Raw genomic sequence first — 25,774 nt, 5'->3', positions numbered from 1 at the left:
TTCCTAGAGGTCTGTGTCAGATGAATCTGCCCCAGATTTCAAGACATGAGCTCAAAAGGACATGTGGAGCGCCAAGGGAGAGCCAGCTCCTTTCCTCGAAGCCATGGATTTAAATATACTTGCAAAAAGAAGGAAGGAAGGAAGGAAGGAAGGAAGGAAGGAAGGAAGGAAGGAAGGAAGGAAGAGAGAGAGGAGGAGGAGGAAAAAATATTACCTGATTATATGAAGTTACTACTTTTTTGTTATTTTTCATCTTATTTATTTGAGAGGCACAGAGACAGATAGACAAAACTCATCCATTAGTTTACTTCCCTAATGCCCTCACCAGCCAGAGCTGGGTGGGCTGAAGCCAAGAGCTAGGAATTCAATTCTGGTCTCTCCTGTGGGTGATAGGAACCCCACCACTAGAGCCATCACTGCTCCCAGAAACCCAGGTATTCAGCTGTGGGACACGAGAGCCCTAACTAGCAGCTTAATTGTTGGCCCTGTGCTACTTTTCTAATCACACTGATCCAGCTCTACTCATGGCTCATCATAAGAGAAACACTGAAGAATGTATTCACTCTCTAACTCCTAAAATATGTTAACTAGGCTTTTTCCATGTGGGTAAGCAGAAATATTTTTGCAGAAGAGATAGTCTGGGCCAGGCCAGTGTGCTGGGCAGCCATGACAGAATGCTCTCCAAATTTCTCTGTGAGTTTTGAGTTATGAGGAGCCTCCACTGTAGAACCACCCTTCCAAGCTGAGCTGAAAACTCTACAGATTCTCATTGCTCTGGGAATACAATCCAGCCTCTGGACCATGGCCTTCAAGGCTCCTCTCGACTTGGCCACTGCGGCCTTCTCCACACGCACCTCACTCGCTGTGCTCAGCCACACTGACCCTCCGTTCTCCAAGCTCTGTCCAGCAGGAGGCACCTGCACTTGCAGTCCCCTGCCCAGCTTGTTCTCCCTTTTTCTCTCCTCTGGGGTTTCTCTCCTTTTAGTTCAGAACTCATGCACCACTTCCCCAAACACCCACTCAGTTTGCCCAGTTACCCCCAATGCCACTGTCTCTTTTGTTGCCCTTATGGGATTTACCACAATCTAAAAATGTCGCACTTGTACGCTTACCTTTATGTTTATTCCCCACCTCCTCAGCGGTAAGGGAGCGTCATAAAGGAGCCAAAGAGCCACCAGGTCCATCTGCTTCCTGCTGCATCTCAGGGCCTCCCCTGATGCTTGCCAGCTCAGTGGAAGTATTTTGACCAAGACAGCTTACTGCTCATAGAGAGAAATTCCATTTGCTTGGTTCTGAGGCTTGGCTTTTTAGCTCCAGTGCACTGGGTGTCTTTAACGCCAGGTCCCCCTGTTTCTGCAAAGATGACAGAGACGGACAACTGTGACTTCACTCCCCAGCTTTGTGATCCAGTCCACCCTAGAGCCACATTTCCCCCCCTCTCTCAAAAAGGAAGTGGTATCACTTCTCTAGTAAAGGTGTGATGCGGGCAGCACTGCTCTGTAGTGAGTGCTCACTGAATTCCCAATTCCTTTGTTTCCTCCCACCCACTTTGTGAGAAGTATCAAAGGCTTCAAGTTCTTTATGGAGGGAGAGGAAACCACCAAGAGAGAAAGACTCAAGAGACCTCAAGGGAAAGCTACAGCTGTCAGTGGGGCCAATCTCCCGGGTACACTGCTGAGTGCGGTGTCAACCACAGCTTGGAGAGCAGTCCCTTAGGGTTTCCAAGGAATGTTACAGAGGAGAGCTGGAGGGGACCCTGCATGACCGCACAGGAGGCCACTTCAGATAGTGTGTGAGACATGGAATTAAAAAGACAAGTCTATTTTAACGCAAAAATGTTTGAGGGGCTGGCGCCGTGGTGCACTAGGTCAATCCTCCGCCTGCTGTGCTGGCATCCCATATTGGCGCCGGGTTCTAATCCCGGTTGCTCCTCGTCCAGTCCAGCTGTCTGCTGTGACCTGGGAAAGCAGTAGAAGATGGCCCAAGTCCTTGGGCCCCTGCACCTACTTGGGAGACCAGGAAGAAACTCCTGGTTCCTGGTTTCGGATCGGTGTAGCTCCAGCCATTGCGGCCACTTAGAGAATGAACCAATGGAAGGAAGACCTTTCTCTCTGTCTCTCTCTCTCTCACTGTCTATAAACTCTACCTGTCAAATAAATTTTTAAAAAATGTTTGAAATCCATGCATACAATAAGTCTTCAAAAGTTCATGAAAATATGCATTATTTAAAAATACATGTATTTTCAAATTTGTTTTGCACCAAAATGAATTTTTAAAATTTTTTACAAGCTTTTTAAAGTGCCTGTGTGTTAACTCAATGCTCTAAACAAGTCATGTCAACTCCTGAGCCTCAGCTATTTTGTCTGTAAAAGGGTACAATATTACAGCCCTACCAATGTTGCAGTGCTTTTGTAAGTCACGTATGAGATCAAGCATTTGAAGATGATCTGATCGTCTCTGTGAAGAGATACAGAGTGCAGAGACTGTGATTAGGAATGGAAGAACTAACCTTCTGCTTCATAGCATAACTGTGTCCTCTAAACTCATCTCCAAGGGCACGGTAGAGTAGAAATGCAATACTTTAGAGAAAAAGGGGCCTTAGCAATCATCTAAAGAGGACATGCTTTTAGCTTTTTTTCATTTTTAACTATAGTAAAACACATGGAACAGAATTCACCGTGTTAAATTTTAAGTGTACAGTTGAGTGGCATTAAGCACATTCACATTGTTGTGCAACCAACGCCACCACCCATTTCCAGAACACTTTTCATTTGGCAAAACTAAAACTCTTTATTGATGGAATGGCCAGACCCTGTTCTCCTTCCCTAGGGTCACCATTCTACTTTCCTGTTTGTATGGTATGGATTTCGCTTCCCTAGGTAACGTATATACATGGAACCATTTAGTATGTGTATATATGTGACTGGCTTATTTTACCTAGCACAATGTTTTCAAGGTTCATCCATGTTGCAGCATGTCTCAGAATTTCTTTCCTAAGGCTGAATAGTATTCCATTGCATGTATGTGCCACATTTTGTTTCTCCATTAATCTCTTAATGAATATTAAGGTTATTGCCACCTTTTGACTGTTGTGAACAATGCTGTTATGAATATGGGTATGCAAATCCCTCTGTGAGACCTTGCTTTCAACTCTTTTGAGTATACCTAGAAATTGAATTTCTGGATCACATAAAAATTCTATTTTTACATTTGGAGGGATTGTCTGTTTTCCAAAGCAACTACACCATTTTACATTTCCACTAACAGGGCACGATGGTTCTAGTTTCTCACAATCTTGTGGTTATCTAGTTGCTATTTGCTCTATTAATAGAAGCCATCCTAAAGGTTTGGATTGAGCATGTTTTCATGTGCTTTCTAGACATTTGTAAAGCTTTTCTGGAGAAATGTCTAAATATTTATCCAAGTCTTTTGCCCATTTTTTAAATCTTTTTTGGAACTAGGGGGTTGAGTTTTTTTCCCTTGTTGAGTTGTAGGAGTTCTTTACATATTCTACATATTAATTACTTATCATATATATAATTTTCAAATACTGCTTCCATCCCATGGATTATCTTTTCACTCTATTGATTGTGTCCTCTGATACATAGAAATTTTTAACTTTGATGAATTTCAATGTATTGATTATCTCTTTTATTGCCTATGCCTTTGGTATCATAGCTAATGTCACAAAGACTTTCCCTGTTTTTTCCAAAGAGTTTTCTAGTTTCAGCACTTATATTTAAGCATTTGATCAATTTTCAGTAAAGTTTTATATATAGTGTAAGTTAATGATCCAACTTAATTCTTTTGTGTTTGGTAAAGGTGACCCTGAGTAGACTACAGGATAGCAGAGTACTCAAGGTAAGGCAGCTATTAGAGCAGGAGATAACACCAAAGTTCCCTGTGTCTTAGTCCAACATCCTTTGAATTCTTCTAGGAGAGAGACAACTTAGGAGTAAGCAGCCCTGGTGTTCACTACTATGTCTCATCAGAAACTACTGGAAAAAGAAAATGAGATATTGAAGCTGATGGTTTCTCTAGATGGAGTCAGTTAGCCCTGAATCCAGACTGCTCTGACAAAACCATGTGATAGCCTTGTTTTCCCTTAGATAAAAGGGTCATTCTTCAGGACACCTGTGACCATCATACAAAACCATATCCAGAGAAAAGAAACTGCAAAGAACTGGCTCTGATTTCAGTCACATTGGCATTTTGGAGTAAAGGTAGCTTCTATTCACTTATGGGAGGAGAAAAATGTTAGATGCCTTACATGTGTGCAGCTCTGTGTCCAGTGCCCAGTAAACTAGAGAAAGCTCATGCTTCAAAGCATTATCTTGGAAAAATGAAAGGAAGGTGCAAGGGCTTTGATAAAACTGTTAGACTAAGGCAAGTGCTAGCAAACCTCAGGTACTTGCTAAATTATGTTTTATTGCCAGATACCATGCTTGTTTACATGCTCACGGTGGCGACTTTTTCCCTTCAGTGGCAAAGCTGAGTAATTAGGCAAGGGGCACATGGGCCACAACATCTAAATTATTCTCTATCTGACCTCTACAAACCATAGTTGGTCAACTCTTTAACAAGGATGACAAGAGGAAGTTGAATGGGCACGACAGTCAAAGCCCCATCCTGAAAAGCAAGCCCAACTCTTAAGGATTTTATAGCCCTTTGGGCAGGGGGATACGACTTTGCTACATGGTGGGTTGGACCAGTGGCTACTTAAGGAATGTTCTAACTACTCTGTGCTTTCATACTACTTCCCTAGACCCAAGTCCAGAATAGATTGTATTTCTAAGCTCTTGTCATTGTGAAGTCACTGAGGGAAGAGAAATGAGGAAGATCTTAGCCTCCATTCAGTTTACTATTTTTCCCAAAGAAAATTTTTATTTAATGAGTACAAATTTCATAAGTGCAACTTTAGGAATATAGTGATTCTTCCCACCATACCCACCCTCCCACTCTTACCTCCTCCTCCCTCTCCCATTCCCAGACCCATTCTCCATTAAGATTCATTTTCAATTAACTTTATACACAGAAGACCAACTCTATACTAAGTAAAGAGCTCAACAATTTGCACACATACACACACACACAAAAAAAACTGAGAACAAGTTTTACAGCTGATTCTCATAATACAACTCACTGAGAACAGAAGTCCTACATGGGAAATAACCACACAGTGACTTCTGTGGCTAATTTAACAATTAACACTCTTATGTATGATCTCCACAATCACCCAAGGCTCTTGACATGAGATGCCAAGGCTATGGAAGCCATATGAATCTACAATCCCCGTCAGTATTTAGACAAGACCATAAGCAAAGTGAAAGTTCTCTCCTCCCTTCAGAGAATAGTGCATCCTTCTTTGATGGCCACTTCTTTCCACAGGGGTCTCTCTCACAGAGATCCTTCATGTAGGACATTTTTTTGCCACAGTGTCTTGGCTTTCCATGCCTGAAATGTAGCCACACTCTTAAACACATGACAAGATTTTGGTCTAAAGGCAAGGTGGTAACTTAGAATTAAGTGTCCCACATATGGGATGGAGCATGAGTTGGTGCCCCACATTTTTATCATTATTTCCAGCTTTCTTACACATTCTTAATAACTCATCATTCTCAGATACTGATTAGCTTTTTCTTCATTGGGGGTAATAGGTAACTCTTAAGCTTTTCAGCCTGGTCTGATAGAAAGTACCAGAAAGGCAAGGATCCAAATAAATCTCAGCTCTGCCCTGTGAACTGGCCTCAAAAGAGTGATCTGATATTGCTTACTTCTTTTTCTTCATCTGTAAACAGAATGACTCCAAGGGTTGTAGTGAAATTCAGTATGAGAATGGGCACGACACTGCCAGAACATTCTAAACCACTGACAGCACTGTCTCCTAGAGATGAGAATCCTCTGAGTTCTGCCTTTTCTGGTCTCCCCCTACCTCCTCCACATCCCATAACTCCCTGATGGCTCCACACAGACAACAGGCTCCACCAGGCTCCAAACAAGAATAAACAATTGTGTTAACAGTTAAGAAATTCTCAAGGCATAACTACAGTCATTTTGTTCTTTGGGCAAAATGTCTACTCTTTTGGAAGACGCTGTAGATTTAGCCCTTTGGAGATAAACAGTTCCAGGAAATATGTTCTAGTTTTAGGTCATTCCTACTCCAAAGGATCCCTAGAGATAAGGTTAGTTCCAACACCAATCAGCTGCTCCCCACACTGACTCAAACTTAGTTTGGTTTCAGAACTAACTGTTTTCCCAAGGTTCACAGACAGGATCTGGGAGCTCCAGGATGCCACAGCACTCAGCTTTTGTTTTCTAATCCACCCGCACTGGCCACAGCCATTTCTAAAAGTTCAGATTCTGGAGCCTCTGGTGAGTTACTGAAGATATCCACCAAGCTGATGTTTATTATAGCAAAATATTGGCCATCAAGACACAGAGCAGACTGGATAATTAATCATGCCACTCTGCAGCCATTAAAATGTATAATAGGTTGTAATAAATGTATAACAGATTGCATTCATTGAAATGAAAATGTTTGTCACATATTTAACTAAGAACAGCAAACTTCAAAATTGGGTGAATAAAATCATCAAGTTTATGTTTAGTTTTATAAATCATAAATATTGACTTACCAATCTGTATATGCATAGGAGAAAGTATGAAAATGTAAGAAATTAGTAGTAGTTTCCTTTGATGATATTACAGATGGATTTTTGTTTCCTTTCTATTTGTGAATTTTCTGAAGGATGTATTGCTTATATTTCAGAATTTCCTTTATAATTAAAAACACGAATTACACTAGTTCCCTTTTACAGAACAAACAAAAAGAAAAAAAGATAGATCCCCTTCTTCAACACAAACATGTAAATAAAGACAGGGGGAAAACAGACCCTGTCCTCTATTGGGTCCTCTCTGTCACACTAACTGGGTGACAGTAATAGAGTTGGGAAACGAAACTCCCAAGTCCTGGTTCTTTCTTTTCATTACGTCAGAAAACTGTGAGTTTATAGACTTATGTGATAAGGAAGCTAGAAGGCCTGGCAGAGACCAAGTAACACTCATGTTTCCAAAGTGTAGGGGAGCCGTGTAACTGGCTGAGGTCCGAGAGCCAGCCTGGGGCCCTTCCTGTGGTTCTTGGTTTTGTCTCTAGCTGTGTTCCTCCAACTTTATCTCTACAGAGCTCTGACTTTGACCCAACCTTTTGTCATCCTCATCTCCTTCTTGGCCAGTTTCCTACAGCCATCCATCATCCTGGGGTGACAAATATGTGAGTGGATTCTGGACCACAGGGAACCTCTTGTTACCAAAGGTAAAGGACCCCTGATGGGACTTAGGAGACCCATGCTCTCCTTTGTGGTCTGAGCCCTGAATGATGCTTGTTCACAACAGCAATTAACATCCAACCTGATAAGACCACAGCAAGCGTACAACCAAATGACATCATTGTGCTTCACACACACACACACACACACACACGCACACACACACAATCATTCTATGATTGTTAGGTGCATTGACAGTGGTTATTTAATGGATCTTCTGCTAAAAATGGTCCATCATACTGACTTTATTATGAAAAACTGGCCCCACAATTCAGATGCCAATGCTGTGAGAAGAGCAATGTGTTTTAGGTGTAGAAAGTGTAACCGCCAGAGAGAGAAAAACAATCATGGTACAAATTCTACAGCATCTTACATCTGCAAACATCTTAAGAACAACTTTTTCTTGATGATATCCATGTAAACAATTTTTTTTACATGAACTACTTTCTTTATAGCTTACCTACAGTGGCTTCTCTGGGTCCCCGTTAGACCCTTATCAATTTCTCTCTTATGTTGTAGTGATGTAGTGCAAAACTGTGTACAAGCCCCAATGCCTTCTCTCTAGTGAGGAAGCAGTAATTAAGCAGACAATTCCAGTACAGACATCTATCAGTAAGGAGAAGCAAAGGCTGCTGTGGAAGCCCACAGTGAAGAAACTGAAGTAGATTTGGGTGGTCGAGGAGGACTTTCGGGTAGTGTCTAATCTGAGTCCCAAACCACAGACTACACTGAGCCACACCACGAAGAGAATTTAAAGAACTTAGCTATTCCACTATTCAAACGGAAGTTTCCTGAAAACTAAAAGTTTGGGATAAATTCTAGAGGCAAAAAGCAGCCTAAATTATAATCTGCAAACCACACCCCCCCTTTAGAGGCCTGTGCTTTATGGGTTTTTCCTCCACAACAGCTTTCATTTTAGATCCTTGCTGACCTAAGCCTTGCCTCACTTTTAAGATCAGTGTGAACTAGACTAACATGGGAACACTTTTTCCCGCACAAACAAGAATTGCTGCTCACGTGATGGTACACACACTCAGTCCCTTGCCATACCCCTGGAAGGAGCCATCTTTCCTGGATACAGAAAAAGCCCCCAAAGGGGCTTCACAAGCCACCTGATGAACGGATGTGTCAGAAGGTGTGATGGCGTAGTTGACAGGGGCTAACATTCCAGGTTTCCCCACATGGCTGGAGCTGGCACCTCCACCCCTCTTCTCCCTCCCACTTCTGAGCCCCAGTAGGGAAACATATCAGCCAGAACCCATCCATCACAGGGCATTTGTCCCAAATCAAAGCTCCGCTGCCCTTGGTGAATGTTGCACTGGGCATTCCTAGATTGTCAGGGACCTATTAGCAGATCAGAGCCAGGGGAGGGGCAGACACCCCTGGGGAGGAGGTGTCACCCAGGAGGAATGCCATTTTCATGAATCTCAAATGGTGAGACACAACTGCCAGGCCTGCAAGAGAGCACTCCTGTTCTTAGTCCACCCCCCATCACATACAAGGACCCACTGGAAAGAAAGCAAAGGGGCAAAGGGAGCTAAGGAATGGAATGGACATTCCCCATCAAAAGCTATCTTGATGGCACAGATGACTGTGGCCTCAGCAACTCCTTCAATGGACGTCAGTGGTATACGAACAGCAGGGAAGGAAGAATGGTATTTTGAGCCAGGAAATGCAGGGCTGGAGCCCTGCTTAACAACTCAGCTAAGCCTCAGTTTCCTCACTTTCAAAATGAGAGAAATGATACTTACCTCAAGGGATTGTCAAGAGGTCCAAGTCAGATAAGGCATAGAAGACCACCTAACCCAGTATCTGCACAGCAAAGCCTGCCACATATGGGAGTTATTATTATTCTCATAAAAATCATGCATTGCTAGGGAATTCTGCCAATAAATTATTGGCTACTAAGATTATGGATTTCTTAAGTCAGAGTTCTACCTTCTGGTCTTTAAAACCACCTTTGATGTAAACAGGAATTCTTGCAATTTAGAAGCTCAGGTACATAGTTAAATCAGGAACACATGCATTTGCCCACATCCAGGCTTTGTTTTGTTTTGAAGTCCTCCCAAACAAAAAACAACAAAAGCAATAAACCTCTCTTCCTGAGCTACTATTAAGTCCTATGTCAAAAATAAAACATGAAATTTTTTTATTAAAAGATTCGTTTTCCTTTCAGGTCGCAGAGTGCCCCAGCTAGCATCACTGCAAGAGATTGCATTTGCAGTAACTGAAATGACAGATGCTGTCAGTGAAACTGAAGAGGCCTCCGGAGTATTGTTGTGGTTTGGCTAAATGATGATCAGATGAAATATCGTTGGTTGAGTCTTACTGAGGATGTCTTCACATTAGAGCTATTTGCAAAAAAAAAAAAAAAAAGGTGACACGAAGTCAGCCTGGGCTTGCTGTTTTTCTTGTGTATGTTTTTCATTTTGATATTATATCATGAACAGCTGTAAGGATAATGTTAATCGTCCCTTCTGGAAACATTAATCACAAGGGTTTATTTATTATTTGGTTTAAGTATTTAAAAGTTAAAGCATTTCCAAGCTGTCACCATTGAAATATTTCTAATATTGCAAAACAGCAATTATTTTGGAGAAGCTGTTCTGAAGATTTCCACTTAGGAAAGAAAATAATAACCAATGTTCTATGGGTTTGGTTAATGAGACTTAAAGGTACAGTGGAAATGATTCTTGCTGCACTGAGAAACAGAAATGTTGGCATGTAGAAATGGAGCTGGAAATTTGGAGAATGTATGGATGGTTGGCTTGAAGTTAAGTGATATGATAAAAATACTGCTGGTTCTGCAACATTAAAATAATAACACTTTATAGTCACATGGGATTTTACAAAGTGCTCTCTGTTTTCTCAACTTCATAATTGTGCTGTAAATTAAGCATTTTTTAATACTGCAAATTAATTGATGAAGAAACTGACAATTTTTATGGCTTGCACATAGTGATGTATACTGCTATGTTAGGCAGACCTTCCACTAAACCTGTCTGTATAAGTCAGGAAAGAGAAGGGAGGCTTGGGTGTCTTGGCTTGCGAGCAAGAGTAGGCTACAATTTAGCAGTCTTACCCCATCTGCCACGTAGCTCTCAGAAGGTCCCAGCCCACCCTGCCACACAAGAAAGACTCCAGTGCTAGGACTTGGGGACACAGCTAAGAATCCAGAAGGGCATAGTGTTAGCCCTCAGCCACTGATAATCACCCAGCTAACAAAGGTCACAAACAACACAGACATAACATTTTTGGCTGCCATGGCCAAAGCATTCTTTCCTGCATGATGCTTTATATTCTAATTATGTATTGACATTTGAACTTCTCATTTACAGTTCAATTAATGAAACCCAAACTAGACTGTGCACAAACAGCAACCTCACTACCACTGCCCAGCCTCTTCTCTGTATTCAGTGCCAAGCATTGCCTTTGTGAGTCGAAAATGCACTATAAAACTCGACTCCACGTTTCTCAGGTCCAAAGGAATCCTCATCAAATTTTTGTTGCCTCTATAGTAAACTATGATGTGCAGAAGGCCTGGAAAAACAACCTACCCATCCCATGCTGATTTAAAAAAAAAAAAAAATTGAACTCAAATCTTAAAGAAGATGCAGCAAAACCTGATGGTGAAATTTGTCACTCTAGAGCAGTACTTCTAGAAAATGAATTTTTTTAAAGCTTTGAATGGACTTTGTCATTGTATCCTGGAAACCAGAATCTCTTTGGGTACTGGAAGGTTAGTATTTTCCACAGGGATACGATAATAAGGAAATGTAAGAATGCTGGAGGAATTTGAAGCATGGTTTTGTGGGAACTGGGTTGGGATGGTCTCAAAGAAACAGTAAAGGCTGCTCTGGTCCCCAGTGACCATGCTTCTCCTGGTTTGGATCGCTTTGAAGTTCAAATGGGAGCTGTCCTTGGCAGAGCTCCATGCTGGTGCCATTTCCATCCCCTCTCCTCCCAGATCACAATGATGAAGTTATTTTCTCCCTGGCATCCTAGCAAGCAAGGCATCCCTCCTCAAATAGTACCCCAGAGCTTTGATCTGGAACAAGGTCAGAGGTGTCCTCTCATGAGACAAGATGGCCAGCAATACTGGGTTTCTGAACTCAGAGACTCCAACGTCGAAGGCATCCCCATGCTCCTTTCACCTGAAGCTCCTTCCATTCACCTGCATTGGATGCCGTCTCTGTCCCACAGCTGACCATACAGCAAAACCAAGAGATGGGTGTGAATGCGGCTACCAAGTCTGATGCAAATACGCTCACCTGTGCAAAAATTGTTCGCTGCCTCCAATGGGCCCAGAGACAGGCTAGAGGACAGCAAGGTGACTAAACTTCCAGAGTCAAAACCCTGGACAAGACAAAACCCTGGAGCCTTGGTTTCCTCATCTGTAGAAGAGAGAGGATAACATCTGCTTTTCCAACAAAGCAGAGAGTAGCAGCAACAAAGCCTGCCCTGCATGGTTCTTACAAAGCAAAGAAAAAAAAAATCATGACGTCAGGTCCCAGCCCTTTTGGGGTTCAACAGGGAGTAATTATGATGGTCATTATCTCAGCTCTTGCTCAGGGATTTTTCTGGCAATTTTTCTAGGAGTCAGGGCTGGTTTCTATCATGAAACAAAGGATTTCCTGTCCACCACTTCATTCTCACCCTGAGGGCCCCCTCCCCAGACAGGAGGAGCCCTTTGTTGGAAGCAAGGCCCTTTCTCAGCCTCCTGTGCCCTACTCCCGTGGTGTCAGACAGCGCAAGGGCTATCTCGGAGGGCAGTGGCTGGGGCACAACAGAACGAGCAGAGACACAGTGGTGGACACGGAAGAGGGGCAAGGGGACTCATGTGCCCACTCTTCTTTGTTTTCTTCCTCTAGGTCTCCTTGATGTGAACAACATCCCACCCAGAGCCTTTTTTTTTTTTTTAAGTTTTGCTTTGTTTTTCTTTTTTTCTTTTTTTTTTTTTCTGTTTTTGGTTCTAGGAGGTTTTGTTTTGCTTGTGCTTGTTTTTCTGAAGAGATGTGTGTGGCCATGGGGAAGGTTTGTTAGGGAATCCGTGCTGTGGGGTTGCCCTGGCTGGTCACGGTCTGCCCCATCAGCCTGAGACCCTGTGCAGGGGCTGAGCACAACCATGCAAGAGCTGGAGTTGGCTCCAGAACAGTGGCTCCCCCACAGCTGCCTCCATCCCCTGTGAGCTGGGTCTGAGCCCTTCTCTGGGATCCTAGGTCTCTCACTCTCTCTGTCCTGCACCTTGGCTCAAGAAGGCTTGACCTGCTGGGTTCTTTCTTGTTTAATTTTCTCACAGCTCTTCACCCTTGAATGTCTTCTGGGTCTTTTTTTTTCTGGGTGGTGAGAAGTGGGTAGAAATCCAGAGAAATTAGGGGGCCCCTTGGCCGTCTGAGAAAGCATCATTGGTTCAGCTAAAAACAGGCCTTGGTCTCCTGGCTCCCCCGGCTCCCACCCCCTCTCCCCCACCAGCTCTATCAATTAGAAGCAATGCTGAGCTAAATACCCTTGTTCAGGGGACAAGCCTTTCTAACTGGAAATCATTAGCTTTTCTACTTTTTTTCTTTTTAATAAATCATAGTCTAAATAACCAAATAATGAATCTCTCACTAAGCAGCATAATCAATCTTCATAACCCACGGAAATACACTCTGGAAAGATTACATTTTACTGCTGTTGAAAACCTCAGTTTCATCAAATAAAGGAACAAATTGCCATTCAGGAAATTATTCTTGGGCTAAAATATGCAATCAACACTTAGCTTCCCACCTGCACAGTCCTAGAATGCACGTGGGGTAATGACATTTGACATGGGGCTTGTTACACTCCTGACCCAGGAGAAGGGTTTTCATATTTCCAATTTGTAATGGCTGGCAAGATTCCCAAAGTAATTTTCAATTAAAGTCCCTGGTACTTGTCAAACATGAAGACATTGCCCAAAAGATGGAATAACTTCATTAGAAGGAAACATACTCATTTCGTCAAGTATTTCAGCTGAGTGTGCAAACACTATGCTTTTTTCTTGTCCAAACACTGTGCCTGAACAAAAGAAAGGCATTTTCTGCATCCTAGCCTCTAGCTCATCATAAATATAGGACTCATAACCTATAAGTGCTATGGCTCTCATCTTTGGGGGGGATCTACTCTTTCTTCTCCATTTTTGCCATGTTTGTTTATTCCCTTAACTGACTCTACTTCCTCAGAGCCCCCTTTAGGGGCTGGCACTAAATGCAAATTCAGTCAATCATGGTTTCAGACCACACTGGGAGATAGGCTCTTAGCTCCTTGTCTTGTTGCTATTAATATTGGTCCAGAGCTTCTCTGGGAGGCAATCAATGGGCAGGAAAAGGCTGTTATGTAGAGAAGCCCAAGGCCAGAATTCAGAATACAGCACTCTGAGCACATATGAAACCCTGGTTCTACTGCCCAGAAAGCCAGTGCTTGCCCTGCTTCATAAGCCAATACTTGCCTCTTGTGTGACTTAACTTTAAGCATATAGAATTTCTGTACTTGCTACCACAAGAGTTCTAGTTAATAAAGAAGTAATGAGAAAATGATAGGTCTGCAGAATAAAAAAAAATTTAAAAACTTATTTCCTAAGTATTTTTCATGATTTTATTGATTCAACCAATGAATAACATTTGCCGTAGGCAAAGATAGTGATAGCATATTAAGTTCGCTGTGCACCAGACCTTTAGGGTACAAAGGCAGTAGACTATGGCTAGAGAACTCAAGGGGTGTACAGACTGCAAAGGTAGACAAAAATATGCACAAGCCCATTGTTATAGAGGTTTATAGAATCACACAAAATGCCATGAGAGCGATTAGCTGTACCTAAGGCATTCAGACAGCCTTCATGGAGAAGACAGCATTTTTCTGAATCTTGAAAAGTGAGCGCAACTGTCAGAGGTAGAAAAAGGGGGTGCTCTGCATGCATAGATCATGTGTGGGGTATCAGGGCCCAAACAGGTGTGGCAATTCTCAGAAACATCCAATAGTTCACACTGGGTACAGCCCCGACTCATGGAAGGAAGGGGACAAGTTTTAACAGATGGACCAGTTAGATGAATGCCAAATGGTGAAAGTTACAACTTCATCCCTTCACAAGAAGACAAAACCAGGTAAGTGTTTTAAAATTTTTAGAACAGTTAAGCAAGTGAATGGATTGAATGAATGAATGATTTGAAACAAGCCAACAAAGGGGTTCTCATTATGATGCAATCAGGCATTGAGAAGAACATGAAGTAGGGCTGTGGACAAGGGAATGAATGGGACAGAACACATTTGTAAAAGGTCTCTAGGGCAGAATTACCAGAATGTGTTCATAACAGGAAGTGCGCATAGGCAAGGAAGGAGCGGCAAGGAGAACCTCCACATTTCTAACTCAGACGGCTGGGCAGGAAGCGGTACTGTGAATTGGAATGAGAAACACAGGAGGGAAAAGAACTGAAAGTTGAGAAATTGGGTCTAATCTCAGCTATTCCATCAACCAAGAATCAGACCTTAGAGTTATTTGCTTAACTCAAATTTTTTTCAACTGTACACTGAAAGGGCTAGAAAATTTCAACACCAAGTTCTTTCCCAACTTAAACGATTTGTATTTCAAAAGACAAAACATGGGACTGGTGTTTAGCCTACTGGTTAAGAAGCTGGTTAGGCCACCTGTGTCCCATACTGGCATCTTGGTTTCAACACCTGACTCCAGATTCCTGCAATGCAGACACCGAGAGGCAGTGATAAGAGCTCAAGTAACTGGGTTCTTGCCACCCTATGAGAGATTGGGACTGAATGCCTGGTTCCTGGCTTCAGGCAGGCCCAGCCCAGTCCCAGCCATTTAGATATTTGGGGAGTTAACTAGCAGATAGCAGCACTCACGTTCTTTCTCTCTCTCTCCATTGCTCTTTCTCTGTATCTGTCTCTCTGCCTCTCAAATTAAAAACAAAAACAGAAGTCTAGAAGTCAAAAGAACAAGTTAAGCAGGTGACCTGAGTGCGCTGCAAACTCAAGAATGAACAGTCCCCTTGATCTTGCTGCATACAGAGGCACTGCCTTTAGAGAAAAGGTCATCTAGGGAGGAAAGGGTTTGGGGCGATTACACTAGAGTCTTCCTAGGAGCACTCCTCACAGAGGTTAGTCTTGAATGTCTCTATAGGTAGAAGGTCTGTAAAGAACCACTCTCCTATGTATATTTGGTATATGACAAAGTTGGCACTGCAAAGCACTAGGGAAAGAAGACGCTACTCAGTAAATGATGATAGGACACTTGACGATCCATGTGGGGAAAACACAGAATTAAACCCATACCTTACGCCAAACACAAAATCAATTCCAGATGGACCAAGGACCTAAATATGAAAAGCAAAACTTTCAGAATCAAATATAGAAGAATATATTTATAACCTTAGGACAGGGATGGGCTTCTGAAAAAAAATTATTGTGAAATAATTTTAGATTTACAGAGAAGTTTAGTTGCAAAAAAAAAATGGCATAAAGAATTCCTTTATACCTCATCTAGCTTCTGTAAAGTTAACATCTTACATAACCTTCATACAGTGATCAAAACTAAGAAATTACCAATGGTGTAATACTGTTAGCTAAACTACAGACTTCATTTGGATGTGTGTCTTTTAAGAGACATTAAAAAAAAATCCTCTGAACATAAAAATTGATAAAAATCAATCATATTAAAATAAAGAATTTCCACCCAGCAAAGGACACCATAAAAAATGCCAAAGAGAGTAATAAAATTGAATGCCAATATTTGCAACACATATAACCAATGGAAGGTTTGAATCAGGGCACAGAAGGGGAAGAAGAGATGCCACACGTTAATACGAGGAAGGCATTCAATCTAAAAGAAAAATGGTCAAAAGATACAAATAGGCTTTTCACAGAAGAAACAATGCACATGCATGGCCAATCAGCAAAATAAGGTCACTTAACTTCATCAATAGATAGATGCAAATCAAGATCTCAAGACCACCACCAACAAGGAAGGCCTTGAGAAGGTATCTATCAAACACCATATCTGGGAACATCGATCAGTATAGCCATTTCAGAAGACTAAGTAGCTACATGGGGGAAGGGTGACCAGTCATTTACAAGAGCCAGGGGTAAGACTGGTCAATCAGATGCTTGCCACCAAAAGTGTGTCCACAGAATATTGGCACCACTTTCAGGCCTCCTCCCAAAGATATAGAAGTAGAAACCATAGTTTGACAAGATTCCCCAGGGTGATCCCTATGTCCATTAAACTTTGAGAAGCTTTGATTAAGAAAATGCTTGCGGGGCCGGCGCTTTGGCTCACTTGGTTAATCCTCCGCCTGTGGCACCGGCATCCCATATGGGTGCCAGGTTCTAGTCCTGGTTGCTCCTCTTCCAGTCCAGCTCTCTGCTGTGGCCCAAGTCCTTGGGCCCTGCACCCGCATGGAAGACCAGGAGGAGGCACCTGGCTCCTGGCTTCGGATCGGCGCAGCGCACCGGCCGTGGCGGCCATTTGGGGAGTGAGCCAGTGGAAGGAGGGCCTTTCTCTCTGTCTATAACTCTACCTGTCAAATAAAAAAATAAAGAAAAGAAAATGCTTGGTCACATCCTGTAGAAGTATAAGAGAATGTTTATAGCTTTGTTCAAAATAACAAAAAAGCAAGCACCACAAATGCCAGTCAACAATACAACAGATAAGTAAACTATGCATATTTACACAATGGAATATTAACCAGCTTTGAAAATGAGTTAAATTATCTTATTTGCCTAAAAGATGAAACTTGCAACAATATATAAAGAAAAAAAAAACAACAAAGGATTATTCATAGTATGCTACCATTGCAGTATAGCTCAAAAACAAACTAAACCAAATATTATCTAGACACACACACATCTCTGAGAATTTTTCTTTTATTTCCCAATGGGAAAGCAAAAATAAAATTGGAGATGGCCCAGCACAGGAAGGGAGATCAGTCATTTGCACCAAGGAGGGGCAATCATTGAGCTCTTGGGCTCGGGGGTTACAAGCTCACAAGTCTTCATTTGATTATTTTAATATCTGTATTACTTGCATCCTTTTTATATATTACTTAATTTAAAAATCATTTTTGTGAAAACCTTCCAATGTCCCAACATTCACAAAAGCCAGATTCATTGATTTGAGCTTTAAAGGATTTGAGTCCATGGCAAGAGGACAATGCATGGAGGAAGAAGTAGAGATGGAAGAGAGAGATAGTAAGAGGCATGGAGCCAACATACAAAGATGGAGAGCTAGAGTGATGCTCCAAATGATGACTATACATACAAGATTATCAAGGACTAACCCACAGCCTCTGGAGGGCTAGAGGCATCTTACCAATCATTAGTAAAAATAGGTGATGGTTAGCGAAGGACATACAGTACATATAAATATGTAGCTAATTAGTAATACACACCTATATACTGAAGCTGTTGTTGAACAACTAGTACCTGAAATGGGTTCATTGAAGCAACCTCCCAATGTCGCCAGCCTGGCACGTGGGCTGGCCTAGCACGACTGAGTCTGTCAGGCCCTGTTCTACAATTGCAGCAGAGTGAATTCCCCTAATGACACGCATTAGGAGAGGAAGGTTTCTGAAGAGCAACAGTTCTCAGACTCAGCTGAACAATGGAATCACTTAGGCAATTTTTTAAATTCTACCACCAGAAAGTCTATCATTTAATTGACATAGGACAAAGCTGTTTCATTAGGAATTTTAAAGACTCCCAGAGGATTCTTTTTTTTAACTTTTATTTAATAAATATAAATTTTGAAAGTACAACTTTTGGATTATAGCGGTTTTCCCCCCATAACTACCCTCCCACCCGCAAACCATCCCATCTTCTACTCCCTCTTCCATCCCATTCTTCATTAAAATTCATTTTTAATTATCTTTATATACAGAAGATCAACTTAGTTATATACTAAGTAAAGATTTCAATATATTGCACCCACACAGACACACAAAGTATAAAGTATTGTTTGAATATTAATTTTACCATTAATTTGCATAGTATAACACATTAAGGACAAAGATCCTATTTGGGGAGTAAGTCCACAGTGACTCCCATTGTTGATTTAACAATTGACACTCTTATTTATGACATCAATGAGTCCCAGTGAATTCTAATGTGCAGCAAATTTATGTATGTATGAATGTATTTAGAAAGACAGAGTTACAGAGAGGGAGAGACAGAGAAAGAGAGATTTTTCCATCTGCTGGTTCATTACCCAGATGGCTGCACAGCCAGTGCTGGGCCAGTCCAAAGCCTGGAGCCTGGAGCTTCATCTGGGCCTCCCAAATGGGAGGTAGGGCACACGCACTTGGGCATCTTCCACTGCTTTTCTCAGGCCATTACCAGGGAGCTGGATCCAAAGTGAAGTAGTTAGGACTCAAATCAGCACCCCTATGGGATGCTGGCATTGTGGCAACAGTTCACCTGCCATTCTACAATGCTGTCCCCAATTTCATTATTATTATTACATTATTTTTACTACTATTATTCCAATAGAGCTGATTTCCTTTCAAAAGCACCTATGTGTGATCACAGTCACTAGAACATAATGCTTAAGCTAAAAATAAGAGTATCAATCCTAGGGTGTGGGCCATGAGCAGAGCATTTTGCATGAGAATACACAAATACATAGAATGGATATAAGGAGAGCATGCAATCGTTAGCATGTACCCTGGAAAAAATCTCTCCCCTTCTCAGCAGTGGGTTTTTTTTATTATTATTATTATTATTTGAAAGACAGAGTTACAGAGAGAGGTAGAGTCAGAGAGAGGTCTTCCATTCCATCAGTTCACTCCCCAAATGACTGCAACAACCAGAGCTGAGCCGATCTGAAGCCAGCAGCCAGGCGCCTCCTCCAGGACTCCCACGAGGGTGCAGGGGCCCAAGGACTTGGGCCATCTTCCACTGCTTTCCCAGGCCATTAGCAGAGAGCTGGATCGGAAGAGGAGCAGCCGGGACTCGACCGGCACCCATATGGGATGCTGGCACTGCAGGCTGGGGCTTTAACCCACTGCACCACAGCACCGGCAAAGCAGTGGGTTTTTATATCAGGGTTTCTTGACAGTGGCATATTGACATTTTGGGCCAGATAATCATTTGTTGTGCAGGACTCTCTTGTGCATAGTAGGATTTTTGGCCTCTGTACACCAGATACCTAGAGTAACTTTCCAGTTGTGACAACCAAAAGAATCTCCAGACACTGACAAATGATTTCTAGTGAACAAATGTGTTGACCAAGCAAATGTTCAACTGGATACCTGGATACCAGTCTCCCCTCGCAGGCAGAGCTAATCTTCAGACACTGTTTTCTTGTGGCCCCTCACACTTTGTTCTGGGGGCCAGGAGAGCAGGGAAAGGTGGTGAACACCATAGCAGGCAGTTAAGCTGGTTGGTCCCAATTTCAAAGCGATTCCTCCATTCTCCTCCCCATCTCTGTCTGGGGGTCGGGTGAGAAGAGGGTGGTTGATTGTGATGGGCTTGTCCTGGCCCTGCTCGGTCAGTCCTGGTGGGCAGTTTGATCCTAGACTGTGGACTTCCTTTGAAATGAGAACTAGTAATGTCTCTTCACCCCCAGTTTGGGGCCTGGTGACCATTTTCTAAAGAAACAAGAAAAGTGCCTCTCAACATCCTGTTACCAAGGTAATTTTTAAAGCTGTGCTTAAGGTCCTTGCAGCAGGCCTGCCCGAGTAGGGCTGTTGCACAAGTTTAGGCTGATAGATTAACCTGTCTGCAGGGGAGCCTGTATGCCTCTAATTGTTGTAAAATAAACACAGGGCCCAGAGCCCAGGGCAGGCTGGGCTTTGTCAGGATCCAGGCTGATCTAGCCCACGTTGCCCTCACTTCTGAAAAATGAGCGAGAGATCCCAAATATGAAACACTGCGTTCAGTAGAAATAAAAAACATAGTAATATTTGAATGTGAGGAACTTTTCCAAATTCAGTAACAAAACTATGTATTGAATGTGTTGCCTGGGAATGGGGAATAGCACAGAAGCCAGGACCCTGGTCTTGAGCAGCTTCCACTTGCTCACACATGCACAGATAGTGAGTCCCATAAACAGAAATCCCTGGGTGAGGGAAAACATGAAGGGCGAGGCCAGAAGAAATGATGTGCGTGGGCACAGAGGGAGGGCAAGGCCAAGGAGCCTGAACATCCAGGAAAGGAACTCTGAGGTAGAAGTCAGAGCGGGGCCCTGCAGACCGAGAGGTGGAAGTGGGGAAGATTTGGGGGCTCTCTGGTGCAAACCTCAATCGTTCCAGAAATGTCCACTGAAGGTTACTGGGTTTTTGTTTTTGTTTTGTGCAAGATCCAATTAAAAACTTTGTATTTGGTTCTTGCATTTCCTAATTCTTCTTTAATCTAGAATAATGTCTCCATCTGGCAGGTGTTTTAAACAGGATTTTAAATTAATCTGTAGGAATCTGGCCCCATTGGATGATTAGCTTTAAAAGACAGCCAGTAACATGGTGGCTCTTCAGATATGCTTGGGACAAATCTGAACATGGACAGGCTCTCAATCAGTGCCCACCCTGCCAAAGACTATTTAGAATCCATGGAACAAAGAAAGAGCTTGTAAACTAATTGATCTAACTTCCTAATTTTACAGAAGAGTTGCCTGAATAAATTTTGTAACAAAATGGGAAGTCAATCCTTTTACAGATGAGAAAACTAAGGTTCATGAAGTCAACATGATTTACATATTGTCACTCCCCTCCACCCACCAAAGAAAGGAAGGCAGAGGCTTTAAAAAAAAAAAATTCCCCCCAAAGAAACCTTTTATTTATTTATTTTTATTTTTATTTTTTTGACAGGTAGAGTGGACAGTGAGAGAGAGAGAGACAGAGAGAAAGGCCTTCCTTTGCCATTGGTTCACCCTCCAATGGCCGCCATGGCCGGCGCACTGCGGCCGGCACACCCCACTGATCCGAAGCCAGGAGCCAGGTGCTTCCTCCTGGTCTCCCATGTGGGTGCAGGGCCCAGGGAGCTGGGCAATCCTCCACTGCCTTCCCGGGCCACAGCAGAGAGCTGGCCTGGAAGAGGGGCGACCAGGACAGAATCCGGAGCCCTGACCGGGACTAGAACCCGGTGTGCCGGCGCCACAAGGCGGAGGATTAGCCTAGTGAGCGGCGGCGCCGGCCAAGAAACCTTTTATTTAAGGAATACAGACTAAATGCATTTCATAAGTACAACTTTAGGAATATAGTGATTCCTCCCACCATATCCACCCTCTCATCCACACTCCCAACCCTCCTCACTCTCCCTCTCCCATCCCTAGTCCCATTCTTCACTAAGATTCATTTTCAATTAACTTTATACATAGAAGACCAACTCTATACTAAGTAAAGAGCTCAACAATTTGCTTGGAAGAAAAAACTAAAAACAAAACAAACAAAAAAAATTGTTCCTTAACAATAGAGACAAGGACTATTCAAAGTCATTACATGTTGAAGTTAATTTCACTTTTTTTAAAAACTTAATTAACTTTAAAAAGCACCCAAGAATGATACATCTTTTGTGAGCACTTAGACAAAATTATAATACAACTCATTGAGGACACAGGTCCTGCATGGGAAGTTAGTGCACAATAATTCTTGTTAATTTAACAATTAACACTCTTATGTATGACATCAGTGATCACCCAAGGTTCTTAACATGAGCTGCCTAGGCTATGGAAGCCTTTTTTTTTTTTTAAGGGAAAGTGTTTATTGGAGGAAACCCGACAGACCGGAGGGAAGGGGCGAAGAAGGAAAAGAAGCAGGAGAGCATAGGAGAGACCAAGAGATAGATAGACAGAAAGAGAGATCAGGAGACGGAGAGAAGGAGAGAGTGAGAGAGAGACACGTGCTCAGGAAAAGGTCCTTTTAAAACTTTGCCGGGGGGGGGGGGGGAGTGGGGGTTAGGGAAGTAGGAGCAGCGAATTCCAATAGGATGGGGGTGGAGCTTGACAACAGTGGTTGGGCCTTGTGGCCACCTGGCTTCCAGCAATGGTGGCAGGGGCTAGAGCCTAGGATGGTGTCAGGGTGTAGATCTCACCATAGGTAAGACTGCATCATTTTACTAACATTCCCCCCTTTTGTTTTTTATAAAGCAGGAGTTGTATGAGATTACATTAACCCCAAAAGTCCAGGAGGGGTAAAGGGATGATGATCTGTCTTTAGAGCTACTTCCTGCTGTCATGGGGCAAGGAGGTACTCTTCGCTGGCATGGGGCGATGTCTCAAGCTGCTGTCTCCTGGATGGGGAGCCAAGTATACCCTGTAGCAGCATTTGGTCTTGGTTCGTTCCATTATCAACTCCTTTAAACACTTAAGCAGACACAGTAGTATAAAGGACAGGTTAAGAATATAAACCCATGATCCTAAGAGTGGCATTAACCAAGTAATGAGAGGATTTCATAGAGGAGAGGAAATGAGGGAGGTCTCTGGACCCTTGTGAGGACTATTTGATGGACGTGGTTTAAAGCTGATCCCAACCAAGACCAGGATAAAAGCCACTCAACTTTTGCAGGTACAGGAGTTTGTCTGTAGAGAAATTCTGAACAATCATACATTGAGTGGGGGAGAGGACCATCAATACATACAAGTTGGGAGTAGAGCCATTGATGTTAGAGTAGAGGATATGATTATAAAGGAATGAGGCCCCAAGTGGGCTAGACAGGGTCTAAAATAAAGGACAGTCATTATTAGAAGACCTAAGAAAGGTGTTGTCTAAACATGGATGTTTTCTGATTGGGAGGCAAATAGAAACTAACAAAAAGGGCTTGACAATAATCAGGTGGGCTCCAAGACCTTGCCAGTTATGAGGCCCAAACCCGTCTATTTCTTCTTGTGGGGTACATCATGAGGGAGGCATGTACCTCTTGGGGAAGGCACCCTGTTGACCTCCATTACCTATCTGGCCTGGGAGGAGAGCTGGCCAGGTAAAGGCAGGTGACATCTCTAACAGGGAATTTACAGTTCTGCCTGCAATGTTACTGACCCTACTTGGCTGTCCCTCAGCTATGGTGGTCACTTTGGAAGCTGGGCCAAGTGAAGGGCTTTTCAGCTTGGAGCCAGCAAGATCTGTGGCTCTGACCTGGGCGTCCTTTGACTCCAGGGCAGGTCCATTTCCAGTGATCCAACTCTTGGCAGAGCTGCCAGGGCTCTTCACAAGCTGACTTCTGCTGAAGCCCAGGCTTACCACCTTGAAAGCCACTGCAGTGGACTATGGAAGCCTTTTGAATTCACAAACTCCATCAGTATTTAAATGGGGCCATAAGCAAAGTGGTAGTTCTCTCCTCCCTTCAGAGAAAAGTACCTCCTTCTTTTATTTCCACTGGGGTCTCACCCACCAAGGTCCTTCATGTAGTACAATTTTGGCCACAGTGTCTTGGCTTTCCATGCCTGAAATGTTCTCATGGGCTTTTCAGCCAGACCAGAATGCCTATGGGCTGATTCTGAGGTTGGAGTGCTATTTAAAGCGTTTGTCACTCTATAAATCTGCTGTGTGGACTGTTTCCCATATTGGAATATTCACTCCTTTTTAATTCTATCTATTATTATTACCAGACGCTTAATCTTATGAACATGATCACTTTAAGACTTAAGATGGTATTTTTACCACCCAGCTTAAGAGGACTTGCAAGTTTTTAAACTGTACCCTTAGAAGTAAGTCCGTATGAATGTATGCAGAATTATACAGCTTTAGAAACTGCATATACTTCATAATTACAACTTCAGGAAGATGGTGATTCTTCCTACCATGCCCACCCTCCCACCAATACTCCCAATCCCTCTTCCTCCTCCCTCCTTTATTCCCAGTCTTTTTTACTGAGACCTATTTTTAATTGAGTTTATACACATGTTTAACTCTATGTTAAGCAAAGAGTTCAACAAATAGTATTTAAAAAAAAAAACTGTTCATCCACAGTCAAGATAAGGGCTGTTCAAGTCATTGCTGAAAGCTGGGTATTGAAGTCCCCCATTACTTCTGTTTTGGAGTCTATGTCTCCCTTTAGATCTTTAACATCTCTTTTAAATAGCCAGGTGCCCTATAAATAGGTGCATATATGTTATAAGTTACATCTTCCTGTTGAATTGATCCCATAATCATTACATTGTGCCCTTGTCTCTTTTAACAGTTTTTGTATTAAAGTCTTTTCGTCTTATATTAGGATGGCTATACCAGCTCTTTTTTGTTTCTTTTAGCATGGAATATATTTTTCCATCCTTTCGCTTATAGTCTGCAGACATCTTTGTTTGTAAGACATGTTTCTTGTAGGCAGCAAATAGATGGATTTTGTTTTTATTTATTTTTTAAAGATTTATTTATTTATTTGAAAGTCAGAGTTACAAAGAGAGAGATGGAGAGGCAGAAAGAGAGAGAGAGAGGTCTTCCACCCGCTGGTTCACTCCCATAATGGCCACAACTGTTGGAGCTGGGCTAGTCCAAAGCCAGGAGCCTGGAGATTCTTCCAGATCTCCCACATGGGTGCAGAGGCCCAAGGACTTGGGCCATCTTCTACTGCTTTCCCAGGCCATAGCAGAGAGCTGGATTGGAAGTGAAGAAGCCGAGGCTCAAACTGGCGCCCATATGGGTTGTCAGCACTGCAGACAGCAGCTCTACCCACAACACCACAGAGTCAGCCCCGAGTTTTTTGGGTTTTTTTGTTTTGTTTTGTTTTCTTAATCCATTCAGCCAGTCTGTGTCTTTTAACTGGAGAGTTGAGGCCATTTACATTCAAAGTAACTATTGATAAGTAATGACTTTGCCCTGCCATTTTTCCATAAATATTTCTATTTTTTACTTTGGATTTCCTTTGTACTTTTACTGGGAGATTTTCTTTCCTTACCTTTTTTTGAAACGATGACCATGTTTCTGTATGCAGCACATTCTTAAACATCTTTTGCAAGGCTGGATGGGTAGTGACAAATTCTTTCAATTTCTGTTTGTTATATAGGTCTTTATTTCACCTTTATTTGTAAATGAGAGCTTCGCAGGGCACAGTATTCTGGGTTGACAGTTTTTTTCTCTTAAGATTTGGAATATATCTCGCCATTTTCTCCTAGCCTGTAGGGTTTCTGATAAAAAGTCTGCTGTTAAGTCTAATTGGAGATCCTCTGAAAGTAATCTGGCATGTCTCTCCATGCACGTTTTAGAATATTTTCTTTATGTTTTACTGTGGTGAGTTTGAGTACAATGTTTCTTGGTGAAGATCTATTCTGGTCATGCCTATTAGGAGTTCTATGTGCTTCCTTTACTTGGATGTCCCTTTCTTTCTCCAAATTGGGGGAAATGTCTGTTATTATTTCACTAAAAAGGCCTTCTAATCCTTTTTCTTCAGGAAGTACTAGTACGCATATGTTGGATCATTGGATAGTATCTTATAGATGCTGAACAGTGTTTTTTAGTTTTTTAATTTCCTCTTCTTGTTTTTTGTCTGACTGTATAATT

At 42.4% G+C, this 25,774-nt stretch overlaps 1 long non-coding RNA gene across 1 annotated transcript in view; it reads right to left on the bottom strand.

Moving 5' to 3' along the window:
- LOC133769576 (uncharacterized) overlaps positions 1-25,774 on the bottom strand; it is a 159,985-nt gene that overhangs the window by 84,884 nt on the left and 49,327 nt on the right. Inside the window, exon 2 of the long non-coding RNA XR_009867211.1 lies at positions 1,113-1,353. This is a non-coding gene — a long non-coding RNA (uncharacterized LOC133769576). The remainder of the gene's footprint in view (positions 1-1,112; positions 1,354-25,774) is intronic.

The sequence above is a fragment of the Lepus europaeus genome, chromosome 11 (assembly GCF_033115175.1).
Source record: "Lepus europaeus isolate LE1 chromosome 11, mLepTim1.pri, whole genome shotgun sequence".
In the NCBI taxonomy this organism is placed as follows: domain Eukaryota; kingdom Metazoa; phylum Chordata; class Mammalia; order Lagomorpha; family Leporidae; genus Lepus; species Lepus europaeus.
Note: the sequence above shows the minus strand (reverse complement) of the source record. Positions and strands in the feature narration are given on the sequence as shown.